At 42.5% G+C, this 22145-nt stretch overlaps 3 long non-coding RNA genes across 3 annotated transcripts; 1 reads left to right on the top strand and 2 right to left on the bottom strand.

Moving 5' to 3' along the window:
* Window positions 1–4551: 4551 nt before the first annotated feature.
* LOC309699254 lies at window positions 4552–7722 on the top strand. Its single transcript, XR_014274271.1, has 2 exons — window positions 4552–5790; window positions 7564–7722. It is a non-coding gene; the product is annotated as an uncharacterized lncRNA (long non-coding RNA).
* A 7573-nt stretch (window positions 7723–15295) lies between these two features.
* Window positions 15296–16084, bottom strand: LOC309699267. The gene is made up of 2 exons (XR_014274285.1): window positions 15693–16084; window positions 15296–15563 (listed from the first exon to the last, which is right to left on the bottom strand). It is a non-coding gene; the product is annotated as an uncharacterized lncRNA (long non-coding RNA).
* Window positions 16085–18645: 2561 nt separating this feature from the next.
* On the bottom strand, window positions 18646–21884 carry LOC309699274. The gene is made up of 3 exons (XR_014274292.1): window positions 19664–21884; window positions 19308–19376; window positions 18646–19199 (listed from the first exon to the last, which is right to left on the bottom strand). It is a non-coding gene; the product is annotated as an uncharacterized lncRNA (long non-coding RNA).
* Window positions 21885–22145: the final 261 nt, after the last annotated feature.

Genomic DNA, 22145 nt, shown 5'->3' with positions numbered 1-22145 from the left:
CTGCTCTAAACTGAGTGCATTTGGACAGAGATTCACTTTTAATGTGTATGCATAATATAATACATACATAAAAATACACTCCAAAAATAGAAGTCCTTGAAATGTACAAAATATTATTAAAAAATTAGAAAAATTGAGACACCTTGGCCTGTGGTATAATGTATACAATGTATGAAAAGATCTTTACTGCAGATACTACTATGGCTCTGCAGATTTTTTATATTCTTTTAACCTATGTCGCCTCACCCGGCCCACGGAGACCGCGAAGGCCAGGTCCTCAGGAGGATGCAGCCCATGAATTTGGATTTTTCTCCCGCTGTTGGGTCAGAGGCGGTAAAATGGCTCCTTCAAAGTTGCAGAACCTGCCGCTTCAATTATGTAATGTACCGCAATGGTTCTAAGATGGCGGCAGATTACATACCCTTACAGCCTAAATAATGAGGCTGTTTTAACCGACTGATTTGTGAGAACTAACTGCACCTTTCGTAACAGACTCAGAAATACTAACACGCCGAATGAAGCTAATGAAACACCACAATAAAGTGTAGCATACAGTCAAATGACCCATTGTCATTTCAAACTGGGTCTATAAAAGCGCTAGGCGTTAGCATTGGGTTGTCAGGGCTAGCTTCTCGAAAAGTCACTAACAACAACTCGGTGAATCACTCAAACAGATGATAGACATTTCAGAGAAGAGAAGCAGCTTACCGCAGCGATCCGGGGGGGAAGTGGGCGGAAGTTCAGAAGTGAGCCAGAAACTAAGAAAAAAGAGGCGTTCACTGGTAGTGGGAAATTACATTTGAGAATGTAAAAAATGTATGTCAATTTAATAATAATTTTACAGTATTTTTTGCCACAGAAAAAAACTAGCAGAAATTAAATTTTTAAAGTTGAATAAATATTTCAAACATGATTATTTAAATTTGAATTAATGATTAAAAGTCATAAATCAATATAAGGTCATTGTGTTAAAATGTGATGTCTTAATATAGATTTGTTTAACTGACTGAAGCAATGACAACAGTCATTTCCTGAACACCAACACCAAGTAGGTGGTAAAGAGTTCACCAGTAGTGATGGGTCGTTCACGAACGAAATGGCTCTTAGAGCCGACTCTTTGACGTGAACGACGCGAGCCGGCTCCTTATCGCGAGCCAGCACGTGGTTTTTTTTTTTTCTTTCTCTCACCCTCTCTCACACTTTTTTTCCCGCTTCACTCTGCACGCAAGCCTTGTGCTTTACGCTGGGCAGAGGGGGGAGGGGCGGTAGTTACACTCAGTAGCACACGAACAGAGCCAGAAGGGGAGAGAGAGAAAGAGAGCCAGGGACAACAACGTCACATTAGAAAGGTATAGTAATCATCCACAACTATTTTCAGTTGCAGATGATAAAGGATTCAGAAAGTTTATTCACGCAGGTCCATATGACAGAGAATATGCATGTTCTTTTTGTTTTCATATTATAATTTATATTTAATTGTGTTGTGGTTTGCAGTGTTTTGTGTTGTTTCACTTTAAATTTGTAAAAGGAAAAAGCTGAAAATTTAAATAGTTAAAACTTGAAATGTGAATAGTTGATTTTTGTATTATATGATTTATTTATTTATTACATTTTATGTGGAGTGAATAAATAAAAGTATATTTACGGTGGCCCCTAGAGACAAAGCACATACAAACTTCAAATCATGTACGAACCCTGAAGCACGTACAAACTCCAAAACACGTAAAAACACGTACAAACTCCGAAGCACGTAAAAACTCAGGAGCACATAAAAACTCAAAACACGTACAAAAGACAACATAAGTGCTCCAGGATGCTGGGCGCAGTGTTGAGCTTTTGTTATCTTGTGGCTACACAAGCCAGCAAGTACCAACGACCGGATTTGGTGTGTGGTAGTAACAGGTAAATGAACTTTTTTTAAAAATTATTTGAATATATATGAGTGCCTGTGTATAAATACACAAACAATACACACATGCTTTCAATTGTGCAATTTAAGTGATCTAGTAGCTCTGCTTTGGAGGTTCTAGTGATGGGATTTCCGGCTCTTTTTAGAGATCCGGCTCTTTCGGTTCGGCTCACTAAAAAGAGCCGGCTCTTTCGGCTCCGAACCAGCTCTTCAGGTTGTTTTGTTGCTTTAATTAATTTATTATTAACAATAATATAAAATTATGCACAAAAGGAATTACTAACGTAAAAAAAAGTGGTTTTATTTATATATGTTTATATATAGATATATGCGGTGGCCCCTAGAGACAAAACACGTACAAACTCCAATACACATTTCTAGCATGAACTGAACTTCCAAAGCAGAGCTACTAGATCACTTAAATTACACAATTGAAAGCATGTGTGTATTGTTTGTGTATTTATACACAGGCACTCATATATATTAAAATAATTTTAAAAAAAAGTTCATTTACCTGTTACTACCACACACCAAATCCAGTCGTTGGTACTTGCTGGCTTGTGTAGCCACAAGATAACAAAGGCTCAACACTGTGCCCAGCATCCTGGAGCACTTCTGTTGTCTTCTGTACGTGTTTTGAGTTTTTATGTGCTTCTGAGTTTTTATATGCTTCTGAGTTTTTACGTGCTTCGGAGTTTGTACGTGTTTTTACGTGCTTTGGAGTTTTTACGTGTTTTGGAGTTTGTACGTGTTTTTACGTGTTTTGGAGTTTGTACATGCTTCAGGGTTCGTACGTGATTTGAAGTTTGTATGTGCTTTGTCTCTAGGGGCCACCGTAAATATACTTTTATTTATTCACTCCACATAAAATGTAATAAATAAATCATATAATACAAAAATCAACTATTCACATTTCAAGTTTTAACTATTTAAATTTTCAGCTTTTTCCTTTTACAAATTTAAAGTGAAAAGAACACAAAACACTGCAAACCACAACACAATTAAATATAAATTAAAATATGAAAACAAACAGAAGATGCACATTCTCTGTCATATGGACCTGCATGAATAAACTTTCTGAATCCTTTATCATCTGCAACCGAAAATAGTTGTGGATGATTACTATATCTTTCTAATGTTGTTGTCCCTGCCACTCTTTCTCTCTCTCTGGCTCTGTTCGTGTGCTACTGAGTGTAACTACCGCCCCTCCCCCCCTCTGCCCAGCATAAAGCACAAGGCTCGCGTGCAGAGTGAAGCGGAAAAAAAGTGCGAGAGAGAGGCTGAAAGGAAAAAAAAAAAAACCCCCACGTGACGGCTCGCGATAAGGAGCCGGCTCGCGTCGTTCACGTCAAAGAGCCGCGAAGAGTCGCGAACGACCCATCACTAGGAGGTTCAGTTCATGCTAGAAATGTGCTTTGGAATTTGTACGTGTTTTGTCTCTAGGGCCCACCGCATATATTTATATATAAACATATATAAATAAAACCACTTTTTTTTACGTTAGTAATTCCTTTTGTGCATAATTTTATATTATTGTTATTAATTAATTAATTAAAGCAACAAAACAACCTGAAGAGCCGGTTCGGAGCCGAAAGAGCCGGCTCTTTTTAGTGAGTCGAACCGAAAGAGCCGGATCTCTAAAAAGAGCCGGAAATCCCATCACTATTCACCAGGCCTAAAAAAACAAAACAAAACAATGCAGGACAGTCTGCAAAGATGTCGAGTCAGTCAGACATTGTGCAGAGCAGATGAGGAAGAAGTTGTAATCTAAAATGGAGAACAATCATCAGGACTCAGAGGTTCAGGAGGGTCTTTATCCCCATTGCCATGAGGCTTTTTAACAGCAACTACTCACATGTTCTTCTCACATTTATTTCTTTTATTCTAATAAACATTGGTAGTAATCATATGAATTCTGAGCTAAATGGACTTGCCCTGATAGGCGTCAGCCAGGACAGAAGCTAATACAGCACAACACTTAGGGAAGTTGAAAATGACTGGAGTAATTGGAAGTGTCTCCACCTGAACACAGTGAGCTGATGATCGAGTTCACCAGACCTAAAACACATAACAACTGCATAGATGGAGAGTACATACACTGCGCAGAGCACATTAGGAGGAAGTTATGTGATATTAGGGCTGCACGATTTTGCATAAGAATCACGATTTTTTGGCTTAGAATTGAGATTGCGATTCTCTCACGATTTTCTTTTCCAGTATAAATATTTATTGTATACAGTATAAATTCCAGTATAATAATTCCAGTATACAGTATAAATTCCAGTATAAATATTTCCAGTATAAATATTTATTGCATTTATTAACTGCACATCAACTTCGTAACAGTTGAGACTGAACATAAAAACAATAAATAAACATAAAAAAAAACAAATGTCTCACGTTTTGTTGTTGCCGCAAAATGTTGTACTGCTTGAAATTCCGTCTCCACCGTTGCTCGACACTGCGTGTATAGAGCAGGTAGTGCAACAATAGAAAAATAGTTGCGGGACGACACTGTGTAGCGTTTGTCTAGGGTGTTGATCATTTTCCTAAATCCCTCGTTTTGCACAGTGTTGATGGGAGCCATATCTTTGGTCAGGTGATAAGTGATAGCCTCCGTAATTTCTTTGTGCCTGTGAAGGATACAAAAAAAACAACAACAGCAATAGAATAATATTAAACACAAAGTGAACCCGTCTTCCTTCATTAAATAGGTTCTTTTAGATGTTAAGGAGGAATTGACTTAACCAGGCTGGCGGAGAATGAAGACAACCGGACACCTGCGGCAGATGGGGAATCAGTGAACTTTTATTGAGACAGAGACAACCTCTCAACACAGCTCACATCAGGAGATTCCCAAGATTTGCTGTGAGGATGGGTATATATTCTCTAAAACTTACAGGAGGGGGTTGTGAGGAAAGTGCTGCATTAGCAGAAAAACAACTCCATAAAAGGAAATCGGCCTTGGGTGTTCTAGTCTCTTCGCTTGCAGATATCTTGCACCTGCAGGATGAGGCGATCGCTTCTTATCGCTCTCAAGGCCAAAGTCGTGAGCACATTTTTATTACACAGTTGCACAGTAACTTTAAAGCTGAACAATATTTAAAGCTGAATAATGTTTGATCAGATTATATTTTCTTCAAATCCCCCTTTTGACCCATCTTAAATGGGTCAACACACAAAAATAAGTAACATTCAAAGGAACACAGAGACGTGTCGAAGCCTGGCTCGAAAAACTCCTCGGGTCTTATCATTTGTCTTTATCTGTCATTGCAGATGAGGAGAAAAGAGTCCAGGCACCACCCTGCCCAGGGGTCGGCTGCAAGCAGTCTCGGTTCCCGACGAAAGCAGTAACAGCTGTCCTGCACCCAAGGATACAACGAGTCAGTGCAACCAGGGTAGTGACACAAAATTAACAGTTCCTGTAACCCAGCAACCAAAAAGCATAAGTAATGATAAAAATGTGGAGAGTACAGAGTATACTATAATAATGAGAGATATAAACGTGAAAATGTGAAAGAATAAATCAACCGTAAAATAAACCCAGAACGGTAACTGCTAAGGACATTCAAAAGTGAATATGGTAAAACGTGAGGAAGGGGTGTGGAAAAAAAAACAATTTATATCCAGTGGTGGGAGTACACATTCGCTCAGGCTTAAGTCCGGAGACCCTGAGAACATCGCTTAACCCTCACAACCCGACCAGACACAGTTCAACCAGATATATCCTTCAAGAGGAAGTGGGTGAGGGAAACAATTAATAACAAGCCTAATACAAAACACCACAGAGAAACAACCATTCTAGAAGCATTTAAACAAGAGAAAGACGATAATGTTCGTCACCCTCACGATCAGAGTTTTCATCATCCGTTGGCGAGGAGGTGGGAAGTTGACTAGCCAATAAAGGCATCTGCCGGGCGAGATCCTTATCCTCAGGAGTGAGAGCTGTAACAATCAGTCTCTGGAAGAGGGATCGAATGCATGGAATACAACAGCAACCGCAGGTGACTAGGACAGCAACAAAAACTGAGATGGAAACTAGGACGGAAGCTACAAGGGCCTTATATTTGCCAAACATGTTAAACCAAGAGTCCCACATGGCAGTATCAACGCCCGAGTGTTCCTTCATTTTAACAGTAAGAGCTGTGAGACCAGTAATAGCTTTAGTGAGGGAACCATCAGGAGCTGTGTTATTGGGGATATAGGTACAGCACTCCTGACCAAAAAGGCTGCAGACTCCGCCTCTTTCTGCGAGGAGAAAATCCGTTGCGACCCTGTTTTGGAAAGCCATTAGGGAAGTGGCAGATAACTGTGCATGCACAGCTTCAAAACCATCTCGAGTGTAATTAGCCAACAGTTGCACATTAAAGTGAATGTAGTTAATTCTGTCTACATTCGCATTTATTTCAACCATCCAAAGTATCGAGGCCCATCCTGCTTTAACCTGGTCTCGCAGTTTATATTCATCGGGGACCCCACGGGGTATACCTACAGCATCAATATAGGTTGGATTATGAGCTGAACCTGGGATTAGAGAACGTTTAGAGCGGCGTTCAGAGGAGGATGGGAGGCCAACTTCGTGTACTTCTGTAGAGAGATCTACTGGAGTGACTAAAACAGGTAAAATAAGAGTTATGAGAGCGCAAAGACCTGACGCATCCCGAGGGAAACCATCATATAACTTGTTATTGCCACACCACCACCACAAATCAGCCCTAGCCGTAGGTCGGAAGTTTGGTTTCATAACCGTCTTCTCAGTGCACCAAGAAGAGTTCAAGCTACCTAGTTTTACTGCATTGCCAGTCAGGTTAATACAAGTGAAATTGTTCACAGCTACATCTGAAGAAAAGAAAGGTGGTTTATTAGAGACCGAGCGTTGAGTTTTAGGAAAGTGATTTTCCAGATATGAGCAATGACCTCGTTTTGTATTGTTCATAAGATGCAGGAGGCATGCACTATTGACTGGCGCCGGTACCACTCTTAAAGTGGGGCGGGCTCCCATACACACTATGCAGTCGGAAGCCGTCTTGTCAGCAGCTTGTTCAGCTAGTAGTAACCAGTTGTTTGTTGCTCCAGAAATACCGGTTAGAATTTGGAAGAGGTCATCTTTAGACATTTTATTTGTGTCTACAATGCGTATTCGGCCGTTTCTCCCCCCGTTTGTATATGTCACCGGAGGGCCATTAAAGGTGGGGTTATCATCTTTAACTACAGAGCTTGGAGCTGCACCAACGCTAGGGCATATTTCCATTTGCCAATACAGGGCGGTGCGATCAGTCCAAGGGGCAAGTATAAATTGTTGACAGGAGGTCAAGGCCAGATCCTTTAGGGTAAAAATTAAGCCTGAAAGATCCGGTTTTTTTGCTATTCTGAGCATATTTTGGTTTCTCCAGTGCAAAGCCTGACCCCTAGAGTGCTTGGACCAATCGAGGTCCGTTTCTGACACTAAACTGGACCACTTCCACTGATGCCAACCTCCCAGGGTTATATACCACACTGAGGAGGAGAGATGTACTGCAAGGTTAAAAAGATCCCCCCCTTGGTCTTTGGTGACGGGAGTGACTGGGAAGCTAGCAAAATCTATTTCGACTACCCAACTTTTATTGTTGGGGACACAGAGAGTAATCATTCTAGTCGTACTTGGGGTACAGGAGGTAACCGTGTCTCGTTTCTTTCTAAATGGATCGGGCGTGGGCAAAACTGGAGAGGAAGTGGTGGGCAAGACCCTAGGGGCTACATTTGTCAGATTGGGACTGTCAGAAGGGGGCGAAGCTTTTGAACTTGAAGGTGTCAGAAGTGTCGGGGGCCCTTCACAGATCAGGATTATGCCAATGGGAATGAGACCCAGGGCCAGGAAGCAAACAAAGACGCAACATCTTTGCCTGCCTGTCATTTCAGGGGGAAAGGGCCAAGACATGTTTACTTAGCTTGGATGTCTTCTAATAGAGGATGATGGGGCACAGAAAGGTGGTCCAGTTCCCCCCACCTCGCCAAGGGCGTGTTCTAGGAGTTAAAGAGCAACAAAAAGTATCAGTGACACAACTTTAAATGAGCTTTCAGCGGTTAAAACTATTGCAATGTAAAATGTAAATCTTAAAAACTCAAGCCAATATAAAAGCAAAGTCATAAAAGATGTTAAAAATAGAAAAATAAAAATGTTTAGTTCAGTATGAAGAACACCCCCTTTTGTAACCAGCCGGCTTGTAGGTTGAGTTTTGGCTCCCTCAAGTGGTTGGTGATGCTGTTGCAGCTCCTTCTGACAGGTCCTTCTGCACCTCTCTCAAGGTTCTTCCTGGTTCGGTGGCAGCAGCGCACTGTGTGTAATGAAACCAGGTGTCACCTTTCCCTTCGAGCCTGACAGCGTGGGAGGTCCGCTCTGTTATGCGGTAAGGGCCTGTCCAGCGAGGCTCAGCCCACTTTCTCTTTGTGACTTTCAGGAGGACGTAGTCCATTCCAGGTGTAGCCGCCTCTTTCAGCTCTTGCTGGTTTCTTTCAGCGACCTGTGAGGAATACTGGGCAACAAAACTGCGGAGCATGTTATAATATGTCCTCGGATCGAGGTCTGAATCAGCTTCATCCGACATTAACAGGCGAGAGGAGGGGCCAGGAAAAGGCCTGCCATGCTCCAACTCAAATGGAGTGTAACCAGAGGTTTGATTTACTGAGCATCTTATGGACATTAATGCAAGAGGCAATGCCTTAACCCAATCTAATTTGGTCTGTGCACAGATTTTAGCCAATTTAGTTTTTAGAGTTTGATTCATCCTTTCCACTTTCCCCTGGGATTGGGGGTGGTAAACTGAGCCAAACTTATGTTTCAAACCTAATGCGGCTTCAACCCTCTGCAGATCGTGGTTCCTGAAATGTGAACCATTGTCCGACCTTATGACCTCGGGAAACCCATGCTGTGGTATATAATGATTAATCAGACACTTCACCACAGTTCCACTGTTTTCACTTGCTGTCGGCCAGGCTTCTGGCCAACCTGAAAATGCATCCACAGCCACCAGCAGGTACCTGTAACTACCTACTCTGTCCACCATGTCTGTGTAATCAATGATTATTTCTTTCCCTGGGCAAAGTGGGATGGGGAAGTACCCTGCTATTGGCTTGAAGGCGGGCTTGATTCCAAATTGGTTGCCCTCCTTACAGGTTTTAACCATGTATTTTGTCATGTCTTTTAGATAAGGGTGCCACCAGGCGGCTAAGTTCCTCATCATTTGTGCAGGTCCCACATGCCCCACTCCATGTGCCTCTTCCATTGCTGTCTGTCTGACCCCTGGCGGTAGAATGGGCCTTCCATCTGGGCCACGCCAAACATCTGTGTTTGTGGCCCCTCTTGTTACCCATAATGATTTTTCCTGGGGGCTGGCTTTGTCCTGTAACTCTCTGATTGTGGCTAGGCCTAGTTGTATGGGTGGTCTTTCTGGAGGGGGTGTGGCTTCTGGGTCCATTACCATAATCAGGGAGGGTAAGTAACCAGCTGTCTGCTTAGCTACTAAGTCGGCCTGTTTGTTACCTAATGCCACTAAGTCCAATCCGGCACTGTGTCCTTTGCATTTTACCACTGCCACCTTAACAGGTAACAACAGTGCTTCCGCTAATTCCCTCATTTCTATCTCATGTTTAATAGGCTTTCCGCTGGCTGTCAAAAAACCAGCTCTTAGCCACTGCTTGAGCTCCACATGCACTGCTCCCACAGCATAAGCTGAATCGCTGTATATATTCACTTTCTGTCCCTTTCCCATCCTTAAGGCTTCAATCACCGCTCTCAGTTCAGCTCTCTGTGCAGACTGTTGTCCTGTCAACTGCTCTGCTTTCACTGTTTTCCATCTCATGTCTGTCTGTTCCACTATTGCCCATGCAGCCTTCAACATTCCACTTTCAGTTCTGAAACAACATCCATCTGTGAACCAATCTTTTTCTGCATCCATTAGAGGTTCTGCCTGCAAATCTGGCCTGATTTTCTCCTGTACCTGCACAACCTCTTCACACATATGTGGTTCCCCTGATCCCATGTGATCAGCCATGTTTATGCCTTCATGTGAGTAGGTGATGTGTGGTGCTTCCAAAATGGTACTGAGGCGTCTCTGCCTGAGTGAAGTGAGTGTGAAGGCCTGTGAGGAGACGTAGGCCACCACACTGTGTGATGTCAAAATTTTTAGTGGGTGGTTCATCACTATGTGTGCTGTTTTCTGAATGATTTTTGCAAGTCCAGAAACGTGTTGTGTGCACGGTGGGTGGCGTTTTTCAGTGTTGTCAAGCATTACGCTTACATATGTCAACACTTTTCTCTCTCCCCCTTTTTTCTGGAACAGGATACCATTGATATGGGTTCCGGTTCCAGAAACATCAAGATGAAAAGGCAAAGCATAATCTGGCACAGCAAGGTCAGAGGCGACAGAAAGCTGTTGTTTTAACTTTATAAACGCCTGTTCTGTTTCTGTAGTCCATGAGAGGGGAGCAGAGAGGTTTCTCATGCCTTGTTCATTTACCAAAACGCGCAAAGGGGAAGTAAGGCCAACATAGTCTGGGACATAGGTCCTGCTGTAACCAGTCAGGCCCAAAAATGACAACATGTCTTTTACAGTTAGAGGTTTTGGATGGTGCAAAATGGAGTTCCTGTGTTCTGGGGACAAGGAAATACCGGACTGTGAGACCATGCGGCCTAGAAAAGAAACCTGTTTTCTTGCAATCTGTAGTTTGTTTTTGCTCACTTTAAAACCTGTGTTGGCCAGGTGGTGAAGTACCACTCTGGTGGCCTCCAAACAGATGTCAGCCGTGGGGGCAGACAGCAAAAGGTCATCCACATATTGTATTAACATACAGTCAGATGGTAGTGGGCTGGTTTGTAAAAGTTCTTTCAAACACTGATTAAACAGTCCTGGGGAGAGGGCAAATCCCTGTGGTAAGCGAGTGTAACGCCATTGTCGGCCTCTAAATGTAAATGAGAAAATGTCACGCAGTGACTCACGAAGTGGGAGGCAGAAAAAGGCATTAGCCAAGTCAATGCAGGTGAACCAGGCATGAGATGGTGGGAGGTTGGTCAAGGCAACATAAGGATTAGGCACAGGCAAAGTAGGAGTGCCAAGTAAGGCATTAATCCTTCTCAAATCATGTGCCATTCTGAACTTCCCCGTGCCTTTTTTCTCAACGGGTAGGATGGGCGTGTTCCACTTAGAGCAGGAGGGCTCCAAGACACCGGCAGTGACCAAACCAGAAATTGTTTCTGCAATCCCAGCCTCAGCCTCCGGTCTGTGTGGGTACTGAGGCTGCCACAAAGGGGTAGCAGATGACAGTTGAAAAGAGACTGGCTCCACATCAACTAAACCTACATCTGTGGGTCCAAGGGACCACAAACAATCTGGAAGAGAGTCGAGTAAAGGCGCAGCATCACAGTGGTCTGTGTGTTCTCTTCCATGTGACCCGCTGACCACTCCATGTTGCAGTGTTGAGGAATTAAAGCAATCATTTAAAATTTGGTATGTCTTGGTAGATGGAGAAAACAAAACCTGTGGGAGTTTTGTAGGTGTCCAGTCAGTGGCCGCAAGGGAACGTTTAACCATTCCACCCAGCTCCTTAGCCTGGTGTCCAGGATGTAAGGCCAGTGACACATGGGGAGCTGCCTCATCAGACATCATGTACCACTGTAATTGATCTGTTGTAAAAGTAACCGCTGCTGCCACGCCCTCCGGTGCCGCAAAAATGCACGACATGTTCAGAGACCAAGCCCGCCCCTCACACTGCTTTTGGAACATGTGCTGGTACCAGGTGGTGTCATGCCTGTCATAAAACAGTGTAACATGAGGTGGGTCAGGGGGAGGGACATAAGGATGTAGGAGTGAGAGCCACGGCCGCCATTGCTGAAAAGCAGTCCAAACTCCTGGTTCAGCAGGTGTTTCAACTTCCAATAATGCCCAGTAGATGTCAGCAGAGTCCGCCAAACAGGAGGAGGGTTGCAGCAGAAACTGACCACCTCCCTCTGGCCCATCAGAGCAGGGAAGTACAACCCCAGTAGGGAGAGTCACAGTTAGGCCTTGTGAAGAGCAGAGTATTGTGGCTCCTAATTTAATCAACAAGTCTCTTCCCAGTAAATTCACAGGCGCCTGTTTTGAACAAACATAGCTGTGTAACAAGGTCTGATCTCCAACCGTTGTGGGGAGGGGCACGGTGTAAGGCAGAGTTTTAGGTTCCCCAGATATGCCCACCACTGTAATCACTCTGTCAGTAAGTCTTTCACGAGCAACATCCTTAATGGTGGAGTATGTAGCTCCAGTGTCCACTAAAAAGCTGCTTCTTCTTCTATCTACAGTTATGGACAGCATAGGGTCCGCCGTTGTCCCTTCACCGTCCTGGGCAGTCTGTGGGGTGTCCTATAGCTGGGGACCACCCTCGTAGTACTCCCACCCCATCACAGGCATCTGTGGGGCCGGGGGCACTCCAACTACAGCACCACGAGGTCCACCTCTGTGGCCAGGATGCTGATAGGGCCCACCACGGGCTCCCCTGCCTCTTCCAGCAGCCGGGTTCAAAGGGCACGCTTTAGCCCAGTGTCCAGGTTGTCCACACCGGAAACAAACATACATCTGGCCTCCCCTACCACCTCCCATCTGACCCCTTCCCCTGAAACCACCTCTGTTTCCTCCAAATGGGGAACCTCTCTGCCCATAAGGGGCCGGGGAGTGATAAGCACCATACTGGGGGGGCTGTGGATCAGTTGGCCATGGGTTCGGATACAAATCAGGGGCAACTGGACCAGGAGGGGGAGCCGCAGCGGCCACAAGCTGCTTTTTAGGCTTGTCACCTTTTCCACCCAGGTCGTTTTTTGCTTTCTGCAGCTGAACCTTCAACAGTTGCAACTGTAAATCTTCGACGCTCTCCGCTTTATCATCAGACTTAATCTGCACTTTGTTAAGATTAAAAATCAAATGTTTCTTCCAGATTGCAAAGTCACAGTCCTGCAAATCAGGATTATCCTCCATTTTCTGGCTTACTGACTCCGGAATGCCCCTCAGCACCGCCCTTCTAAACCACATGCTCTGTGAACAAGTCCTACTGGGGTGATGACCTGTATGGTTCACCCAGTCTTCAACAGCCTGATTTAGATAATGGGTGGGATTTTGCTTTCCCTCCCATTTAAATTTCTGTAAGGTGCCTTGATTTTTGGGTGGGAATTGTTTGCGCAGGGCCGGTCCAATAAACCTCAAGGCCTGCATTAGTGGCACCTCGTTCTCATGCATGGTAGTACCCGCATTTTGTTCCAGGTCCGCTGCCTGAGATCGGGATGTGCACCTAGTTATAATAGCTCTAAAATCTCCCAGTGCGAGGTCCTGTCCAGCTGTGTATTTATCCAAACCAGCCAACCAGGCATTCCCTCCCTCCGTTATGTCAGGGAGTTTGTCCACTAGGGCCTGGACATCTCCGAATGAATAAGGTTGATACACTGGTCTACGTTGCGCTTTAGTCTGGACCAGGGGAAATATGCCTGGAGGCTGAGGCACAGGGCCCTTAGATCTAGTCTGATATCCTAAACTGGGAGGGGTAGAGGGGGGTGTATTGTTAAGGTCACTGAGTTCATCATCAGTATCCTCAGTTTCTTCCCCGCCTGGTGGGGTAGCAGTGTCAGCAAAAACGTGGGCTAAACTCATCTGTGTTTCCGGATCCTGACGGCCCACCAAAGACATGGTAACTGTGACATTTGGTGAAGTGCCAGGCTCAGTTTTTGCAGTAGCGGTCAGATCTCCTTTAACAGCGACAGGAGTGCTGGCAAAGGGGTTGGACCGGGAAAGAGGGGCTGACGCAACACGATTATTCACCTGGACCACTGACCTATGTTCATTTAAGCAGGTGCGTAATGCTGCTTCTTGATCAGTTAATTGTTGTTCAGTGGGTTCCTGTCTGTTCATTCGAACCGCAAATGGTGCGCTCGCAGGGGGGTCAGTTAGGCCCTCAGATCCGGTTCCAAAACAATGGGACATAGAAGAGGGGGCTCTACTACTAGCTGAGGATGTCGCCGACAGAGAGGAGCTTCCTGGGCAAAAATGCTTGGTATCTATGGGAGTTGGAGCTACGGGCGGTTCTTCTCCAATAGTCATTATTCCACCAGAGATATTAAGTACTGGATATATGCCTGCTGAGGGAGGAGTTGAGGCAGAATAGGGAGGTGGCTGAGACCTATTTTTCTTCATGTGTGGTTTTGCAGTTTCCCATAAACACACCCAGTGATTAAATTTAGCTTTGCGGCCTGCGTGCTTATCTGCTTCCTTTCTGTGTCTCACCCCGGTCATCACACCTGCACCTGCTGCTGCTGAGTTGGCTTCTTCCTCTTTCTCTTTTGCCTGCATAGCCTTATTCTGCCAAATTATTCCCCAGTTACCACTACTCCCCTCGTCCTTTCCCTTTTCTTTCATTAACCTTTCAGCTGTTTTCCTCAATGACTCTTTCTGCTTTTTTGCTTCTTTAGGCTGGTGTGTGGAGTTGATGACTGTCTCAACACATGTTAATTGTTCTCCCAATGTGCTAAGAATAACACCGGGACCCCAACCATCATCATTAGTTTCTCGATCTAATTCTCCATCCATTTTACTGTCAATGGAGGAGTGTTCTTTTATTGATTTTAAAGGAGAATTTGGGCCAGCTGGGTTTCTGCCTCTGTTAGGCACTAACAGCTGGGGCGCTGCTTTAAAGGTGAGTCAGCACTGAAATATCCCTTCAGGTGTTACCAAGCTTCTACCAAACCGGAGTCTGGCGGGTAACCTTGCCTAGAGCTTCCTGATAGGGGTGCTAGTTGGTTGTCACCTTGTTCACACGTCTCATTCACACTTCATACATTACCTGCAGTCACTCATTACCCTCCTTATGTATGTAATAAATGTGTAAAAAAAAAAAATTCTATGTGTGGTGTATTATTTTAACCAAAAGAGGAACCTAGTTCCTTTAATTGTGTAATCTGTGAACAACGGAGAACCAAACTGTCCTGCCCAGTGTTCCACAGCAAGCATTCAGCGTGTATTTATGTGTGTCCAATATCAAACAGAACATCAAAACATTTAAAACACTAAAATCATCGGGGTTTTAAGAAGAGATCCGTTTTCTCCTATTGATCAAAGGGACCCCTCCTTTGGACTCCAACCAGTACTTCTCCTTTTTAAGTTTTAGAGGATCTTTTCTAATAAAGTCCTCTGGGCCTTCCTAACCCTTCTGTAGTTTAGAGAATATTACTAAAAAATATTCTCAAGGCCTTTAACCTTTTAATTTGTTTAGAAAGGCGTTACTAATAAACCCTTTCAAGGTCCCAGACCTGCACTGAGGTATGTATCCGACACCGGAGAGCAACCCGTCGGCTGCAACCGTGGTCAGACCTCAGTTCACTCTTATCTTTATTCACTTATTCACTTATTTCTTATTCACTTATCTCTTATTCACTTATTTCTTATTCACTTGTCTGATTCTCAACAAGCCTTAAGTAAGCCAGACAATTTTGGTTATGAATTACTAGGAGTTTGGACACTAAGTATTTTTATAATGTTCAATATAGCAGAAATAAAAGGTCTGCTTACCTTGTTTTTGTGTGCACACAGCTTTTGTCCAAACTCCGTTCACTCAGACCACGGCCGAAGTCCTCCCATCCGTTCCAGTTGACCTGGAGCGGATCCTGTTCGTGACGCCAATTGAAGGATACAAAAAAAACAACAACAGCAATAGAATAATATTAAACACAAAGTGAACCCGTCTTCCTTCATTAAATAGGTTCTTTTAGATGTTAAGGAGGAATTGACTTAACCAGGCTGGCGGAGAATGAAGACAACCGGACACCTGCGGCAGATGGGGAATCAGTGAACTTTTATTGAGACAGAGACAACCTCTCAACACAGCTCACATCAGGAGATTCCCAAGATTTGCTGTGAGGATGGGTATATATTCTCTAAAACTTACAGGAGGGGGTTGTGAGGAAAGTGCTGCATTAGCAGAAAAACAACTCCATAAAAGGAAATCGGCCTTGGGTGTTCTAGTCTCTTCGCTTGCAGATATCTTGCACCTGCAGGATGAGGCGATCGCTTCTTATCGCTCTCAAGGCCAAAGTCGTGAGCACATTTTTATTACACAGTTGCACAGTAACTTTAAAGCTGAACAATATTTAAAGCTGAATAATGTTTGATCAGATTATATTTTCTTCACCTGCGGGAGTTCGACGGGTATAGGGAAGCGCGGTATAGGGTTCCCGTTATTGATGTTTGGGTGGTTGACCGGGACGGATTTTCTCCTGTCACTTTCTCGTCATCCTTTCTCGTGACGTGCTCTCCGTTGTTTTTTCCCTGCTAATTTTAGCATCACACGGTACAGCTTCTGTATCACGTGGTATAAGGCTCCGCCCTTGTCATTTGTTGAGCAGGAAGAGTGAGCGCTTGTTTTCATGCAGATTACGTCCGGGATCAAAATGCGGTACTATGTCGTCATCTTTTTTTTTTCTTTTTTTAAATCGTTGTCATTTGGAAATGAGATCGCACATAAGTATGAATCGAGATCGCGATTTTCTAACGATTAACCGTTCAGCCCTATGTGATATACACTGCTCAAAAAAATAAAAAGAACAAAAATAAGACATGCCAGATCTGAATGAATGAACTATTCTTATTAAACACTTTATTCTTTACATAGTTGAATGTGCTGACAGCAAAATCACACAAATTATCAATGGAAATCAAATTTAGCAACCCATGTAGGTCTGGATTTGGTGTCACAAAAAACACTACAGGCTGATCCAACTTTGATGTCATGTCCTTAAAACACATCAAAATGAGACTCAGTAGTGTGTGGGGTCTCCAGGTGCCTTTATGACCTCCCTACAATACCTGGGGGATCCTGAGGGATCTCCTCACAGACCTGTACTAAAGCATCCGCCAACTCCTGGACAATCTGTGGTTCAACATGGCGTTGGTGGATGGAGCAAGACATGATGTGCCAGATGTGATCAATTGGATTCAGGTCTGGGGAATGGGGGGATGAGTCCATAGCATCAATGCCATTGTATGGCAGGAACTCCTGACTCACTCAAGCCACAAATGGGAGTCAGGCTACCTCTGACAAGCACATGGAGGGGTGTGGTGTGGCCCCGCAAAGAAATGCCACTATATTTCAACTATATTTAGTTAAAATATAGTGGTTGAAATGTATATATATTATTTAGATCAATAACATTTTATTACTTGGCTTTTTTCAGTGTTTTATTTGTTCGTGAGTAAATTGGTTTGGCTGAGATTACAGCTGAATAAACGTCAAACAGAAAGCTGATTAAACAGAAGTGTGACATGATTGAGAATTTACATCAGTGACCTGTTATATTTTAGATAGCAAGGAGGAGATGGCTGAGTTTATTAAACCCCGCCAAGACAGCTGGTGACACAAATCTGAAGGCTAGACTGTCCAATTTCACAGCCACTCACTTCCGGCCTACCCACCCTTCGGAGGACCAATCCCAAGTAAAGGCCGGGTCCTCAGGAGGATACAGCATATGAATTTGGACCCCCGAAACACTTTGATTTAGCAATACTATATTTAGTGAAAATGTTATGATTTAGTAGAAATATTATGATTTAGCAGAAATAGTATGATTTAGCAGGTGAGGATCAGCTGTGTTGGATCAAGGATACATCACAAACATGCAGGATGCTGGCCCTTGAAGCTTGGAGTTCCCCACCCCTGCTAGATAAACTCCTGGCCTTATTAATAAAATGTGAATACCTTGTTTAATTGATATCATATCCACCCAGAAGTCTTGACTTGATCATTTGTCCTTCCATAATTATTTGAATAAAACAGCAATTCAAGCATGAAAACAGCAGGAATGTTAAAATAAATAATGAATTTAATTTGTTGGCTTCTGCAAAGCTACCAAATGAAATATTGTTTATGGACTTGCCCCCTTTAATACACACAGAAAATACAATATTGAGCTTTGATCTTTGTTTCTAGGTGTGTTATTAATGTTTTCAAACTGTTTAAGAAAAACATATATAATATTTCAGCCTTCGAAAAAACACACACATAAAAACATTATTATTTGATGTTGAACATACAGATAGGCAGTTGTTGGCCTACAGGAGCAGTGTTCTTTATCGAAGGTTTTAAGTGCTTAAAAAGTCTGTTAAGCTCTGTACAGAGCATGCAATGTAACTGTACATTAGAGAGTGTTTTATAAACCATGTCTTCTGTTTCATTTAATAAACATGAGACTGCTTTATGCATTTTCAGCTATTTACTAGATTTGATCAGATTACAAAACACTTGGCACAAGACTGCAATTGAAACTATAACTTTTAAATATTGTTTAAATGAATGAACATAGCAACATGTAATAAAAAATTATAAACATATATAAATAAAATATAAATAAAAACAATATATCATTTTTCAAACTTGAACATTTTAAAAAATACAAACAAAACAAATGAACTATATATATATTTATTCTGGGGTTTTTTATGTCTACTATTTGTTTTCCTTTGTTTTTTACAGTAACGGTGATCGTGGCCTTCTCAAACTCCTCCTCGTAGGGCTTACACATTTCCCCTTCGATGAAGAGGGTTTCTCCAGTTTGAAGGAGAACTTGTAGTTGGGTGGACTGCTCTGCAGTGGCCACACCAACTATAGTTACTTCTGTCCTTTCATCTTCCTTTGTCGATACACAAAAAGCATATATTTAATATGGTAATCACGTCTTGATGCATGCTCAATGATCCATGTAAGTAAATCCCAAAAGGTTGATTCTGTTCATCTGGACGTAGCATTTTCAAGTGGGAGAAATGTTTCGTCACTCATCCAGGTGACTTCTTCAGTCTCATTTAACCAATCTTTTAAACAGTACATTGCATAATGACTGAAACTAGCCCACTGAAGGAACAATAGGCTGGGAGGTCAGTTCATTGATCAATAATATACAAATTGTCATGGGCACTGATCAAAGACCACAGAAACCTGCAGTCCGCTGAGACTGAAGAAGTCACTTGGATGAGTGACGAAACGTTTCTCCCACTTGAAAATGCTACGTCCAGATGAACAATCTTTTGGACCACCTATAATTCTAAACATTTTGGTAAATGACATTGCTATTACATGTTGGTACAAACATATGGCTTCTTCATACCTCAGTCTTTATATAGGAGGTCGTCTGGAGCTGTACACCATAGGCAGAGCGGTGCACTTTGACGTGGGAGACCTTTATCTGATCTCCCACATGAACATCGAGATTTGATGCCTCCCTCCACAAGGAGACAGTCATGGTATGCCCATCCTGAAATCACAAAAATGACAGAATGAAATATTTATTTATTAACTAATACAAATCTCAAATATGCCTATTTTCACCATTTTCAATATTACACTTTAGTTGCACCATTACCTGCTTTAGCTGGAGCGTTTGTATAGGCACCTGTTGTTTGCCTACGACAACTTTCCTCACTGCCGAACACTAAAAATTCAATTAAAATATAATGTCAGTTATAGTGATTGCATAAATCTGTGTGTGTACATCTATGTGCTTCTTTCTTGACTTACTACATCTATTATTTTATTATTGTTGTTAATGATAAATCTACAACCATTTACAAAATAATAGCAGTTGATCTTGTTCTCACAATTTTGTGTTTGCTTGACAAGAACAATAAAATTATTATTTTTACTTTTAAAGACAAAAAAGTAATGGTTTCTTTGAAAACCTAAAGCAATATCAATTCTGATGGAACAACAAATATTTACCTCCACAACCTACCCTTCCACTGTAAGCCCTCCAAACATTGGGCTCATCTTCAGTGGTGTTGCTGGGGAAGGTGGATCAAGAAGCTCCTCCGCCTTTGTGATGAGGGCCTCTGTGACTGGAAGGGCAGGAGCTTTAAAAACCTGTGTCCTCGCCGTAATGTTGATTAGATAAGGGGGAGCTTGGCCCCTCAGCTCATGTCCCCTCATCATATAAGACATGCCCTCTTTGACTTTGGATGAGAATTCCTCAAACAAAGTAATTTTTGCCACTGTCTCTCCGTCAGTGATTGCTGCCACCGTGTTTTTTTTGGTTAACAGTGGTTTGACCACTCCATCTTGGATATCCCATAGTGATGGGATTTCCGGCTCTTTTGGTTCGGCTCACTAAAAAGAGCCGGCTCTTTCAGCTCCGAACCGGCTCTTCAGGTTGTTTTGTTGCTTTAATTAATTTATTATTGACAATAATATAAAATTATGCACAAAAGGAATTACTAATGTAAAAAAAAAGTGGTTTTATTTATATATGTTTATATATAAATATATGCAGTGGCCCCTAGAGACAAAATACGTACAAACTCCAAAAAGCACATACAAACTCCAAAACATATTTCTAGCATGAACTGAACTTCCAAAACAGAGCTACCTAGATCACTTAAATTACACAATTGAAAGCATGAACGCATATGTGTATTGTTTGTGTATTTATACACAAGCATTCATATATAGTCAAATAATTTAAAAAAAAAATGTTCATTTACCTGTTATTACCACACACCAAATCCGGTGCTTGCAGGCTTGTGTAGCCACTAGGTAACAAAAGTTCAACACTGCCCCTAGCATCCTGGAGCACTTCTGTTGTCTTTTGTACGTTTTTTGAGTTTTTACATGCTTTGGAGTTTGTACGTGTTTTGGAGTTTGTACGTGCTTCAGGGTTCGTACGTGATTTCAAGTTTGTATGTGCTTTGTCTGTAGGGGCCACCGTAAATATACTTTTATTTATTCACTCCACATAAAATGTAATAAATAAATCATATAATACAAAAATCAACTATTCACATTTCAACTTTTAACTATTTAAATTTTCAGCTTTTTCCTTTTACAAATTTAAAGTGAAACAACACAAAACACTGCAAACCACAACACAATTAAATATAAATTAAAATATGAAAACAAAAAGAAGATGCATATTCTCTGTCATATGGACCTGCATGAATAAACTTTCTGAATCCTTTATCATCTGCAACTGAAAATAGTTGTGGATGATTACTATACCTTTCTAATGTAAGGTTGTTGTCCCTGGCTCTCTTTCTCTCTCTCTCTCTTCTTCCCGCTCTGTTCCTGTGCTACTGCTACCGCCCCTCCCCCCTCTGCCCAGCGTAAAGCACAATGCTCGCATGCTGAGTGAAGCGGGAAAAAAGTGCAATCCGGTTGTTCAGTCTGATGTCACTAGCCGTGTCTGGGTCTACACTCCGCTGCAGGTCCATATATCAAACTATCACTATGGCATTACTGAGAGTTGAAAAACTGTCTAAAGTCTTTCATCTTTAATAAAATGATCAGCGTTCTGCTCTACCAGGTGTAACAATTGAGTTTAACATCCAGGCATCCATGAAAACGGAATTTATGACATTTAACGGAGTTAGAAGTTAGCAGGGAGTTAGCTCGCTAGCTTCTATCTAAATACAATATAGCATGTCCTGACTGCGGGGTTTTGGAAACAAATTAAAACGTACAGCTCTGCTATCACTTCCAGCATAAATGAAGACAGAAAACTAAACAGCAGTGACGTTTGTAGGGTTACTGAAGTTGGGCTAGCTGGTATATAATGATGTGCTACGTGACCGCTAGCGACACAGCATGTTAGCATAATATAAACAAGCTAACTTTTTTTTCCACTCGATAAAAGTTAACGTGAGGGTTCTCGGTGGTCAGAAACAAATGTAATCGCATGGCAGGATGCTGTAAAAGGACCAAACTTCAGCCAGGAGAACAACTGAGATAATCCATCCACAATACGAGGTTAGTCATTCATATACTGCTGCATGTGCTGGGCTGTAGTTACATCCTAAGGTTTTAAAAACTGAGCTTAAATAAATGATTAGTGGTAATAAAAGCCGAGGGAGGTCAACAGGGATCACTGATTGTTTTTAGGAGCTTCTTGAGATCAAATAGAAGAAAACACATAACATTAAACATGTTAACAACACAAAAGCCATATTAAACGCAGACCACTTTAGACCCGGAAGTAGGATTCGTCGCGTCATCACTGAACAACCGGATAGTCAAGGGTGAAAATTAAGTTTAGTTTCCAGATTTTTGCTTGCTGTCTCATTATGTCAGCAGGTGGCCAGTACGTTAGTCGAGTCGTCTGTGTTGCTGCTCCGTCCACGCGCAGAATCATGTCAGGAAAAGTCGGGAGAAAGCGCCAGAGTCCAATTTGGGATTACTTTGAATATGACTGTGCTTTGCTTAAAGCAAGTGT

Source organism: Aulonocara stuartgranti (assembly GCF_965226115.1).
Source record: "Aulonocara stuartgranti genome assembly, chromosome: 22".
Lineage (NCBI taxonomy): Eukaryota > Metazoa > Chordata > Actinopteri > Cichliformes > Cichlidae > Aulonocara > Aulonocara stuartgranti.
The sequence above is the reverse complement of the archived record's forward strand: the minus strand, read 5'-3'. Positions and strand labels throughout refer to the sequence as shown.